We start from the raw sequence: 14067 nt of genomic DNA, 5'->3' as shown, positions 1-14067 counted from the left end.
ATTGGTAAGCCTGTTAAAACCCATATTCCCAGACCCCACTTTAGGATATAATAATTCAGTAGTTCAGGAGTGTGGCCTATGAATTCTCGTTTTTAATCTCCTGCTGCTGCTGGTCCAAGCACCACAGTTTCAACAACGCAGTTTCAGAAAAGCTGTTGCTAGTACTCAGGAGCTGGTAATTAAAATCTTAGATTAAAGAGCAGCAGAATATGGAGATGAGAAGGCTATTTGCCAAGGAGCTGAGTGTTGGAGAATAAACAGAATTTCTTACTGTGAGAAAGGGTAAGGAGATTTCCAGGCAGATGGAATTGTATGTGCAAAGATATAGAGGCACAAAACAGCAACGTATGTACAGCCTGAAAGTCTATAGACTCTGGAGACAATGGAAAAAAACTGAGCTCTTACTTGGGCGGCAGAGGAAATGGAAGTAATGGAAAAGCTAAGCTTCTGCTTGAGAAGCAGGGGAAATGAAGACAATGGTAGTTGAGCCACGAGGAAGCCAACTGTGCTAAGAGATAGCAGGATGCACAGGCAGTCCCGTGTCTCCTTGAGGTATTTCTGAGAACAGAGCGGGCAGTTTGCTTCCAGGGTGAGTTAAGTACAGTTCTCTCTGCAAGGAGCAGAGAAAGTTTAGGGCCCCCATCCAGGTCTCTGATCCTGTTATATTAAAAATGTGTTTAAAATTTGAGGGCATTGGCCGGGCGCGGTGGCTCAAGCCTGTAATCCCAGCACTTTGGGAGGCCGAGGCGGGCGGATCACAAGGTCAGGAGATCGAGACCACAGTGAAACCCCGTCTCTACTAAAAATACAAAAAATTAGCCGGGCGCGGTGGCGGGCGCCTGTAGTCCCAGCTACTCAGGAGGCTGAGGCAGGAGAATGGCGGGAACCCGGGAGGCGGAGCTTGCAGTGAGCCGAGATCGCGCCACTGCACTCCAGCCTGGGCAACAGCGTGAGACTCCGTCTCAAAAAAAAAAAAAAAAAAAAAAAAAAAAAAAAAAAAAAATTTGAGGGCATGAAGAAGAAAAATACTTTACATATATTTGTGTTTGATTAGATTGGAAACATCCAATATATAAAGAAGAAAGCCAACTTCTGTGAGAAAGAGGAAAACTCCGAAGATCTCACAGTAACCCTGAATATATGCATTTGTAGCTGCAAATTCTACTTGGGCTATCGTGCCTCGACTCTGTTCCTTGGTGAAGAAGCCCACAGTAACCCAGGAAGCTCAGAAGAATGAGCTTCCAGAGAATGTCATGTTGTTGGGCAGCAAAGAGCCCTGCTCCGGTCAATAGATGTAACGATGGGACATTCTCCTTAGCAGCATCTGGAGTTTGCTGGAAAGAAAACACCACGTAAGTAGTAACGTTAGTAATTGTGGGCCCAGTGACTTTTCCACTGGGCCTTCAATTCTTTCCCCAGGAGCATTGATCTGCCTTTAGCAAGAGGAAATGATAAGGAAGCCCAACCAAGCCAAATAGTCCCTGTGTGTGTTTTTAATGAGAAAACTCATGTATACTTTTACCACACATTTTTTGGATAAAAGGTGAGTTTTCTCTCTTTGTCACCCCAATGGCTGCTGTATCATTCTGGAGCCTGAGGTACTTCCACGCTAATAAAAAAATTGAACCTTATCTCTCAGCAGCAACTAATAGCAGATCCTGGGCATGTATGAATGGCCTGACACCCTTGCTCTTTCTTCAATTTTAGCTGTCCGGATCCACAGGCAAAGTAGCGCTGCAGGCTCAGCTGCAGAACAAAAGCCAGGGGCTCTTTATTTGCTACAGATTGACTTGGTAAATGAATTTGTCACAGAAATCTTCTCTGAAAAAAAAGGGACCCAAGTCTGTTGGCTTTTATTTATTTATTTAATGCTGCTAAGAATCGAAGTGGTCTCTGGTTTTTTCAGAGAGAGCCCTCACAGCTCATTCACTCAGTCATTTTTTCATTTATGAACGTACATCAAACATCTGCCATGTACCAACCACTGTGCCAGGTGCAGAGAGACTAATACCAGTAAGTCTCAGCTTTAGAACGTTTTTCTAGTAGAGAAGTTAGATAAGCAAGCAACTTTTTCCATTACGTTAAAGCACGAGGAATATTTAGTTTACTCGGGGAAGCTCCACAGATGGCAAAATGTAAGCTGACTTCTTTAACAAAGAGGAATTCGCTTGCAGATAAAGGGTTGGTTGGGGTCAGGGTGATACTCTGAGGCAGGGAGCTGAGCACACAGGACAGGCGAATAGCAAATGCAAAGCTCTAAGAACTCTGTAGCTTTGGAAAAACTGTAGGGAATTTGGATTGAATTTGGATGGAGACAGATGGTGCCAAGGGTTGAAGATGGAGATGCAAGAAGGGCCACATAGTGATGGACTTACTAGATGGGCATGAGGAAAAACCCATGGTTTTTTATCTTGTAAGGGTCTTGTAAGGGTCTGCATCTGGATATGTGTCTTATCATGTGTGTATAGAGGTACCTACCACACACTTCATCTTTATGATGGGGTAACAACTGTGCTTATTTCAAAGGTTGCTGTGAGTATCAAGGGAGGTAATATGTGTCAAGTTCTCAGCCTGTTTACTGGCACTTTTTTTGTTCTCTATGAATTACAGTAGAAGTTACAGCTTTGGTAGGGGCTGTTCTTGTCTGTCATGCCAATCATAATATTTCTGCAGAGACTTTTCCCTCTGGGTCTGTGAACAACTGTGGAGAATCTGAACAGGCAACCCTGGGAAGCCTGTTATCATCTCACTGGGGCTGAGATAGTAGGTAAGATACACTTGGAGAAAGCTAAAGTTCCGAGTTCCCTCCTGGAGCATAGGCTTGTGGAGAAGTCAGGAACAGTTCTGCATCTTCAGCTGAGAATGAACAAAATCTTGATCAGAAGGGGTAAATTTAATAACAAATATGTCTCCAGATTTCTACCCCAAACTAGACTCCGCTTAACTTGTCACTGCTTCAATGGTGCTCTCTGGTGGCCCGTAGGAAGACGGCATTTTCTATCAACAGGAGGAACATGGAATATTATGCAGCTGTTTTACAAGAATGAGTTACAGCGATCCCAGTCAACTTGGAGGGATTTCCATGAGGGGTTGAGAAAAGCAGGGCACAGAAAAGCATAAATAATGTGAACCCCTTCTTGCTAAACTAGAACCAAAAAAAGTTGTTCTGACAATGTATAGATGTGTATATATATGATTAAATAGAATTATGTGAGCATAAGTAATAAATGAAAAGATATAGATTAGGTTATTAAAATGGACTCCCTTGGAGTGGGAGTAATAACTAATGTATGTAGCAGGAACATAAGAGATGCCAAAAGTCAAAAAGAGAAAAGAAAAAAAGCTCCAGATATAAAATTAAATCTGAATATACATATATATTCAAAAACAAAGGTCTATTTACAAGTAAAATAATCCAGATGATGACATTTTTGAAAAGTTTCCCCCAAAATGTGAAATTGCATGGAATATTACCTACTTATCTATTTATAGAGGATTTTTTAGTGTCTTTTAAAAATGACTTTAGTGACTTTTTTTTTTGTCTAGTGACTTTGCAAAAACCCAGAATGACCACCCTTTTAAATGATGGTGTTATAAAAGTTCAGCATGTGTAGCAGGATTTGCTGAACTATTTTTAAAGCTCTTCCAGTGCAAAGTCTGCTTTATGAAATCCCCGGCTTTTGCTTCCTGCCACCACAATGTGAAAAGAATCTCAAAACTGAGTTGACATTGTGCTTTCTTCCATTTGTAGCAGCCTTTACAAGTGATTAAACCATGTTCATGAATGTTGTCTTTTTTTTTCTCTTTTCTTTTCTCTTTTCTTTTCTTTTGTTTTCTTTTTCCTTCCTTCCTTCCTTCCTTCCTTCCTTCCTTCCTTCCTTCCTTCCTTTCTTTTTTTTTTTTTTCAAGGTCTCGCTCTGTTGCCCAGGCTCAAGCAATCCTCCTGCCTCAGACTCCTGAGTAGCTGGGACTACAGGTACATGCCACCACACCTGGCTAATTTTTGTATTTTTTGTAGTATGGGGTTTCATCATGTTGCCCAGGCTGGTCTTGAACTCCTGGGTCAACTCGAACTCGATCATCCTCTAACTTGATCACCCACCTTGGCTTCCCAAAGTGTTGGAATTACAGATGTGAGCCACTGTGCCTGGCCATCTTTTCTTATAGTGACTTCATTTTATTCTCCACTTTTACATGAAGGGCAATAAGAATCTACCTGAAAATACAAATTGAGATATATTATAGTAATACAATATAGTGGAAGGATCCTGGACTTGGATCTCCGCTCTGCCACTCATAAAGTATGTGATTGGGAAGTTGTTATATTTCTGCTCCTCAGTTTTCTCATCTGCCAGACGGGGATAACACTAGGACATAGCTCATGGGTTTGCTGTGAGGATTGAATGAGATAGGGCAAAGTGCTTAGCACAACTCCTGGCACATCATATTCACTCATTCATGTATTTATTCTTTCAAGAAATACTTCTCGAGTGCCTACTATGTGCCAGGCTCTGTGCTGGGCATTGAGGACACAGAGAGACAAATCTATGAAGCCTCAGTGAATCTACAAGTTAGTAAAGGACACAGAAAAATCTAATGGTCACACGACAAGTAGTTGAAAACTGCAATATGTGCTGAGAAGAAAACATATAGGGAGTAACAAAAGAACTTGATCTGGTTGGAGTCAGGAAAGGTTTTTCTGAGTAAGCATTGTGTAGGCTGAGATCCGAAAGGTGAATAAATAGTAATTCACCGATACAGAGCACACAGAACATTCTAGGCAGAGGAAAGACCTGTCCAAAGCCTGAGGCAATAGGGAGAATGATGCATTCTAGGAGTGGCATTTCAATAAATATCTATTGCTAGTTACTCAACCAACCCCACCCACCCTGGTTTCTCATGATATTTATTTTATGGGGGCTGTGAAGATTAAACTGTGTCTACTTTGTGAGTGTTGTGTGAATCAAATAAGAAAATGTATTTAAAGCATATAGTACATAATAGCTAGACTATGGGTGTTCTCTCCTCCAATATCTAGGCTCTGCCATTGAGATACTCAAAGTAAACTAAATGATTTAATTATTCATGATGAATGCAAATGAATTATTTCAGATTTATATATGTATGTGTGTCTACACCAGCCATTGTGTGGATATCAAGCATTGGTTTTGGAGATCTGACTTTGTTTGTGAAAAGTGAAGTTTTACCCCAATGCAATCTGGGCCTTCCACTTCTGAACCTCATTTCAAAAGTGTTTGTGCTGTTAGTTTCCCTTGCCAAGCTTTCAGAAGTTGGTTGGTATAGGGAAAAGACAACTGGTATGACCATTACAGCATTCTCTAGCCATATATATTTTAGGCAACAATCTCTTCTATTTTGGATAATAACAAGGCACTAATTTCAACTCATTACAATTTAACATGTTGACTCTGTGCTAGGCATTAAACTAGTTGCTGGGTAATAAAAAATTATTAAAACTGAGTTTATATTCAGAAAGGGAGAATTTTGTATGATGAAATTAGAAATTGTTAGTATTCTACTCTCCTGGAGGGCAGTAAACAAAGCTTGGATGCTAATAGTAGAAAACAAGACAGCCTGGAGGGCCCCACCACGCCAGTGCTGCCAAAAATGGTTCTAGAGTGGGTTTCCTCCACTGCTGCTTTCTGCTCAACTCTGATGATATTTGGTGCCACACAGTAAAAGCTCCACCAGTTTAGTCTGAAGGGAATGAAGCGCTCCTGCCACTGCGTTTGCCCCAGCAGCTAATGGGCTTGAGCACTGCTGTGCCCACTTTGTTCACTTCTCCCCTCAGGGCTTGTAGAATGCATCTTCTTGGTGGAACTTAGGTCACATGTAAAACCTCAGTGGAAAGGGGTTCTTAGAAATGAAGTTTTAGCTTTTCAGCCTCTATTGTACAGGAAAGCATGATAAAAGAGGTTTGGGTTAGGAGTTGAGTGAGCCAGTTTGCAATACTGTTGACAGTCCATCTCCTTCGCTGGGTCTGCAAAGACATGTAATTAAACTTCAAAACATCAACACCCCCATTTTCTTGAAAAAATGAATACAATATCCTTCACCTTCTTTCTAAAGGGGAGAATCAAAATCTCACCAATCACCGTAAACATCCGGATGTACCTTCATCCTCTAGTTTAGGAGTTGGCAAACTACAGCTTTTAGGCCAAATCCAGCCTAGTACTCATTTTTGAAAAATGAATGTATATTGAAATTGTTTATTTGTTTACACATGTTGTCTTTGGCTGCTTTTGTACCCCAGTGGCAGAGCTAAGTAATTGCTGCAGTTACCTTGTGACACACAAAGCCTAAAAAAGCCTAAAATTAAAATGTTCACTGACTCCTTCTCTCTTTCTCTCTTTCTTTCTTTCTCTCTTTCTTTCTTTCCCCCCTCTTTCTTTCCCTCCCTCCCTTCTTTCTTCTTTCTTTTCTTTTCTTTCTTTCTTTCTTTCTTTCTTTCTTTTTCTTTCTTTCTTTCTTTCTTCTTTCTTTCTTTCTCTTTCTTTCTTTCTCTTTCTTTCTTCCTCTCTCTTTTTCTTTTTTCTTTCCTCCTCTTTCTTTCCCTCCCTCCCTCCCTCCCTCCCTCCCTCCTTCCTTCCTTCCTTCCTTCCTTCCTTCCTTCTTTCCTTCCTCCCTTCCTTCCTTCCTACCTACCTACCTTCCTTCTTTCCTTCCTTTCTTCTCTCTCTCTTTCTCTTTCTTTGACGAAGTCTCACACTGTTGCCTGGGCTGGAGTGCAGTGGCATGATCTTGGCTCACTTCAGCCTCTGCCTCCCGGGTTCAAGCGATTCTCCCGCCTCAGGCTCCCAAGTAGCTGAGATTACAGGTGCCTGCCACCACACCCGGCTAATTTTTTGTATTTTTAATGGAGACGGGGTTTCACCACGTTGGCCAGGCTGGTCTCGAACGCCTGACCTCGTGATCCACCCGCCTCAGCCTCCCAAAGTGCTGGGATTACAGACGTGAGCCACCGTGCCCGGCCTCATTGACTCCTTTTCTAGTGAATCATAATTCTGTCTTATTATATGACAACTAGATTGTTTCATCATTAACACACCATATATGAAATAATAGAGAACAAGGAATTAACAAAAGAAAAGATTAGTTAATATCTTTGAGCAAGGAAGAAATATGAGTATGTATTATACTCATCATTTCTACACTTTTCTCACTCCTCATTCCATGCTCCCTTTAGCCCCAGTTAGGGTATAAGACCCTGGTAAGACAACTCATAGTTTATTCCCATGGATGTGACTTCAGAGGTCCTGCCCTTGTACAGCTGCTGAGGTTGCTCCTTGACTATTGCCATTGAATACAGCAGTACTAGGAGAGGATCCAGAGCAATCACTGGCATTCAGATATATGCTTTTCTGCTTACACCGTAGAGCTCAGGCCTCCTTTCCTCTTGATTACTATGATCAGTCACCTCAACCAACGAAGTATTACCCCAGCCCTTTACAGGAAAACATTTAGGAGATTGAGGAGCTCAAAATGCCAGGTGGCATTCTTACCTTCTAGATCAATAAAACTATTGTTTTGTCAGCTACAGTTGTCCTTCCCTTAGATGTTAAGACCTCTAAACAAGCAGAGCCCCCAAATAATGGAAAACATAAATTTTGTCAAGAGTTTATGAGTGGTAACATTGAGAAATGCTATTCCAAATTTCACTCCCTTGATCTTTGTTATGGGCTAGATTGTGGTCCTCTCCAAATTCGTATGTTGAAGTCCTAACCCCCAAAACCCTAGAATGTGACTATATTTAGAAACAGGACCTTTGCAGAGATAATCAGGTTAAAATAAAGTCATTAAGGTGGGCCCTAATCTAATTCTCTCTTTGTTAGAGGAGGAAATTTGGACACAGACAGGGACAGAGGGAAGTCCCTCTATAAGCCAAAGAGAGAGGCCTGAAACAGGTCCTTCCCTCATGGCCCTCAGAAGAAACCAACCCTGCCAACACCTCCATCTTGGACTTCTAGCTCCAGCACTATGAGAAAATAGATTTCTATTGTTTAAACCACTCAGTCTGTGGAACTTATGACAGCCCTAGTAAACCAGTCCTGTCTTGGACCCATATGTTTTGGCTATGGAGACACAGCACTCATATATGGTTTAGAACTATCTATAGAATAGCAATCCAGGTGTTTCCCTCACCATGGCATTCACAGGATGAAATGAATGACTGTCCTTAATGAGAATTGTCCAAATGATTCAGATAAACATAATGGAGAAGAATACATGAGTAACTAAGTAAAACATAAAATTCCAAAATACTCAAGGAGAAATGACTAGAAATATAGGCTTTCAAGAGTTGGTATCTTTTAGCTATATTTGCAGATATTCTGGGATTTTAAGGAACTGAGAAAACAGCAAAGTTGACTAAATTTTATATTTCTTCTAAACATTTTGATAATTTCTGGATTGATGTGGTGATGTTTTTGTTCCTTCCGTATTTATAAATGAAACACCTTTTCAAAGTGTTTCTAAACCTAAAATCTACTTGGTTTGAAATCAAGTGGTTGGAACACTGTTTGACTTTTATTTGAAGCATGTTGTTGATCGAAAGTTTCATTAAGGAACTTTTCAATCAGTGTGATCAGTTTGCTTCTGTAATGAGCGCAGCACCTAATATTTTGAGGTGCTCTGTTTTGAAGACCAATGCTCAAGGTGGACTTGGTTCAGAAACAATATCCCAATAGATTTGTTGACTTGAGGTCTTTTTTTTTTTTTTTTTGTCCTAATAGATTTAAGAATTCTAATGTTGAAAAACTGCATAGATTTGTGTGGGACAAAGCCTAGAAAACAGAAATGTAGATTGAATTATAATCTAAATCATGGTATGATAGAGGAAGGAAAGTTTTGGTGCCATAATTTCTCCTTTCACTGGTGTTGGACTTGAATCTGTTGAAGTATATTTCTGTACCACAATTTACACTTCAATAAAAGTTTAATAGTCTAGTGACATTAAAAAAAAAAAAAAAAGAGTAGCAATCCAAACTCCTGGCTGTGGTTATGAGTTTTTGGTAGCAATTCCAGTATTCAACAGAGTCAACTGCTTTTGAGAGATGGAGAACATCATTAAGATCAGTGTCTTTTGTAACACTGGCTTTAGTTTCTTTGCTATAAAAATGAGCTCATTGGTCAGAAGTAATATTTTGTGGTCTACTTTAATGGAGAGTCCAAGGATGGGGATGTTGGCATAAACTGGGCTGGCAGGAAAGGCAATTCATATCCAGGATAAATGTCTATTCCCTAGTGGTGGCTTTTATGATTGGAAGTTCTGGCAGTTGTCAGTGGTATTAGCCAGATAAGCTTTGGTCCCATTCTGCCAGTGCATTTTTTTCAGTCCTGCCAGTATCATTACTCAATAAATGAGTCTATTGAGAAAGCCTTAAGCAACTGGATAAAGATGCCAATTGACATACACAGTTAAAGTCATCTTCTCAACATGGTTATTGATAAACTCTCTGAAGGGGGGACGTTAGATGAGCCTTTGTATACAAACATATTAATACTTGATTTATTCTGAAAATCTCACACACATATTTCATCCCTGGCACTTTGTCATAAATCCAAGTCCATGACTATCCAGACCAACCATTAGCCACTCTCTTCTGGGAGTGATTGTAGAGCTGAGTCTTCCACCATTACTCCTGCTGTCCTTTATGGTCATTCCCAATTAAGGTCGCTCCTGCTTAAGGCTGTCATGTTTCTCGCTGTCATTATGCAGTAGTCTGTTTATGGCCTGTGCCAGGATATTGAACAAGACACTCTGTAAGTCAAATATCTTTCCCCTTCTTTAATCAACTTCTAAAAGGTAACCTCCCATCAGGTCTTACATGTGGCAGTATAGCAGAAGTAGACCTACTAGGGGTATGTATCTAACAGTACATGCTCATGCAAACTGTTTGTGCTTTCAGGACTTAACTTGAGCCTAGTATTAAATATAAAACTTCATTGGTTATGAGGTGCTGCTGGGCAGCAGTTTGTGGGTTGGTGGATCAATCCCAGTTTATCATGTGCATCTCAGATCTCATGGTCACTTTGTGTCCCTTTGTCCATCTTTTCAGGGCTTAGGAGCAAGTCAGAAACTATTTTTTAGAACCGTGATTTGCTAAAGAGATAATGGTTATTTTCTAAATTCCAAGGGACTTTTGCTGGGATCCTCCTGTCTAGTCTTGTCACAGTGATCAAATAACATCTGATTTGTGACAGGTACCTTAAACACCATTGAATTTGCTAGATTATAAAGGCCATTTGGCAGAATTGTTTGCCTTGCAGCTAGAGAGCTGGGAGCCTTTTCATGCTGCTGTGCCCCTATTCAAAGCTGGCAGCCTTACAAACTACTCAGTAAGTGATTGGAAGCAACAAGCCAACAGGTAGTGTATGTTAACCCACCAGTTGTCCCAAACCATCAAGCCTGCCAGAAATTTCACTGAGTGGGCTAATGGTTGGTCTGGATAGTCATGAACTTGGATTGATGACAAAGTGCCAAGGAAGAAGTATGTGTGTGAGATTTTCAGAAACTTCTGAATATCCATGGCATTCATCTCCTACAGTCCAGCATGCATGTGTCTTATCATGATATCTAAAGTACCTGCTCCTTTCCATTTACAAGGTCCTGTCACCATCATTTCATTCAAGTAGTGGACCAGCATGATGTCTTATGGAGTAGTGAAATAGTCACGTCTCTGTGGAGTAAATTGTGGCAAAAAACCATAGATTAGATAGAGCCCTGTGGCAAAAGGATATAGGGAACCTGCCAACCCTACTAGGGGAAAACAACTTCTGGAGTTTCGTAATGGAAAAGAGAAAAAGCATTTCCCAGACTGCATATTTATTATATGCTAAGTGCTGTGTGAATGTTCCAGTAAATAGTCTAAAATGAAAAAAGCAGCAGCAATTGGAATTAACATCAGATTAAGTTTATAATCTGTTATTCACCAGGAAACAGCTGTTTTCTACAAGAGTTAAACAGGCAAGCTAAATGGAGATATAATGGTATTACCATCTTGCTTACCAATTCTCTTATAGATGTGACATTTTTAAGTTTATTAAGTTGAAAGTCTTTTTAAACATTATTTTTTGAGACAGAGTCTTGCTGGATCACCCAGGATAGGATGTAGTGGCTCAGTCATGTTCACTGCAGCCTCAGCCTCCTGAGCTCAAGTGATCCTCCTGCCTCAGCCTCCTAAGTAGCTTGGACTACAGGGCCATGCCACCATGCCTGGCTAATTTTTTTTCTTTTTTTTTTTTGTAAAGATGGTGTCTTACTATGTTTCCCAGCCTGATCTCGAATTCCTGACCTCAAGGGATCCTCCCAACTCCATCTCCCAAAGTGCTGGGACTACAGGCGTGAATTGCCATTCCTGGTCTTGAAAGCCTTTACTCAATGGGTAAGGAAGTCAGTTGGGGTGCAGTTTAGATCAGTTTCCAGATGTATTTATTTCAGTTGTAAACTCAAGGATCATGGAAATGACCACAAAGTGAATTAAAGAAACTGTGATATGATTCAATAAAAAATGAGTTTATCATCTGATCCACATAAGCTCCCACTAAGGCGAGTGGATGGCAATGGTGTCCCGGACACCCAGAGATTAGCATTAGCATTATTCAATCCCCAAAGTGTTGAGGATTCTTCTTTCCTCAGTGCCTGGTTGCTCTGATAAATGGCCACAGTGAAGGCATCTTTGAGGGTCCTTCAACAGTACCATTTTCCTCCTGATTCAAAGATCCCTGGGGCCATGAACCAACTCAAGTATGGAATTGGTTGATGGACCACAATAAAGCTCCATTGCCAAACCTAGGGTTTTCTCTGTTACATTAAAATAGATCAAAATTGATCAATTAATCAAAAATTGTGCACTGCCAATCCTGTTATCATCTGAAGGACTGCAAGATTTGTAAGTCACTGTCAAACACCCTTGCAGATCAAATCATTCTTATTACCATTAAGGCTTGCTGTCTATTACAGTAACCACTCTCACTGTTTCTTATAGTTACACGATGTCACTTGGCCACTGTAGCTCCAGGATCTCATTATTTTCCTTGAAATTACACAATGTATTTCAACAGCAGCTTTTCCCATGTTCATTTCTAGAAGATAGGCACTAGGGAACTTTAAGAAATCCTGGTATTGTCTTCACTGCTGGCTAAATAGGCCACACCTAATACATCCATTTTAATATTCCTTTATCCTCAATCTTTAGCTCTCTTCGTCTACATTTTACCAAGGATTTCTGGGATCTCAACTTTAGTTTAGTCCCATTAAGGCTGTTTTATCAATTAGTTGAGGAATCAGAACCATTGCCAATTATTCCAACAAGCTCAGTGAATCTAGAATCTGTTAAGTGCACCCATATAAAAATATCAGCCTGAAGTTAAACTACTTTTCCCCCTCAACTCTGTTTATCACCCTCAGAATCTATTTCTGCACATATCCCTGATGATTATGGTAGTATAAATGTATACAATCTCACACTTCTATTGGTACATAAGACTTTTTTTTTTTTTTTTTTTTCTGGGTGACAGATCTCCTGACAAATCCTGGCATCTGACTTTTGTTACAGATTTGGAGGTACTGCCGGGCATGGTGGCTCATGCCTGTAATCCCAGCACCTTGGGGTGCTCAGGCAGGTGGATCACGAAGTCAGGAGATTGAAACCATCGTGGCTAACACAGTGAAACCCCATCTTTACTACAAAATACAAAAAAAAAAAAAAAGAGCCGAGTGTAGTGGCGGGAACCTCTAGTCACAGCTACTTGGGAGGCTGAGGCAGGAGAATTGCTTGAACCTGGGAGGCAGAGGTTGCAGTGAGCTGAGATCGCTCCACTGCACTCCAGCCTGGGTGACAGAGTGAGACTCTGTCTCAAAAAATAAATAGATAAATAAAAAATAAAAATAAAAATTAAACAGATTTAGAAGTACTAAGAAAATGACAGGAATAAAGAAAATTGACAACTCTTTTTATTTTTTTACTTTATTTTAGTTTCAGGGATACAGGTGTAGTTTTGTTCTACAGGTAAATTACAGGTTGTAGAGGTTTGATGTAGATATTATTTTGTCACCTAGGTGATAAGCACAGTACCTAATAGGTAGTTTTTGATTCTCAGCCTCCTCCCACCTTCAAGTAGGCCCTGGTGTCTATTGCTTCCTTCTTTGTGTCCATGTGTACTAAATGTTTAGCTCTCACAAGTGAGAACATGCAGTGTTTGGTTTTCTGCTCCTGTGTTAGTTCACTTAAGATAATGGCCTCCAGCTTCATCCATGTTGCTGCAAAGGATGTCATCTTACTCTTTTTTATGGCTGTGTAGTATTCCATAATGTATATGTACCACATTTTCTTTATCCAGTCTACCTTTGATAGGCATTTAAGTTGAATCCATGTCTTTGCTATTGTTAATAGTGCTACTATGAACACACACATGCCTGTGTCTTTATGGTAGAGCAATTTATATTCCTTTGGATATATACCCAATAATATGATTGCTGGATGGAATGGTAGCTCTCAATTCTTTGAAAAATTGTCAACTGCTTTCCACAGTGGCTGAACTAATTTACATGCCCACTAGCAGTGTGTAGACCTTGTCTTTTCACTACAACTTTGCCAACTTCTGTTATTTTTTGACTTTTTAATAATAGCCATTCTGACTGGTGTGAGCTAGTATCTCATAGTAGTTTTGACTGCATTTCTCTAACAATCAGTGATGTTGAGCTTTTTTTTCATATGCTTGTTGGCCCTATATATGTCCTCTTTTGAAAAGTGGTGATTCATGTAATTTGCCTACTTTTTGATGGGGTTGTTTGTTTTTTGCTTGGCAATTTGTTTAAATTTCTTACAGATGCTGGATATTAGACCTTTGTCAGATACATAGTTTGCAAATGTTTCCTCCTATTCTGTTGGTTGTCTATTTACTGTATTGATAGTTTCTTTTGCCATGCAGAAGCTCTTTTGTTTATTTAGGTCTCATTTGTTAACTTTTGTTTTTGTTGCAATTGCTTTTAGCATATTTGTCATAAAATCTTCTCCACGGACTATGTCTAGAATGGTATTTCCT

Source organism: Macaca mulatta, chromosome 15, assembly GCF_049350105.2.
Source record: "Macaca mulatta isolate MMU2019108-1 chromosome 15, T2T-MMU8v2.0, whole genome shotgun sequence".
Taxonomy (NCBI): domain Eukaryota; kingdom Metazoa; phylum Chordata; class Mammalia; order Primates; family Cercopithecidae; genus Macaca; species Macaca mulatta.
The sequence above is the reverse complement of the archived record's forward strand: the minus strand, read 5'-3'. Positions refer to the sequence as shown.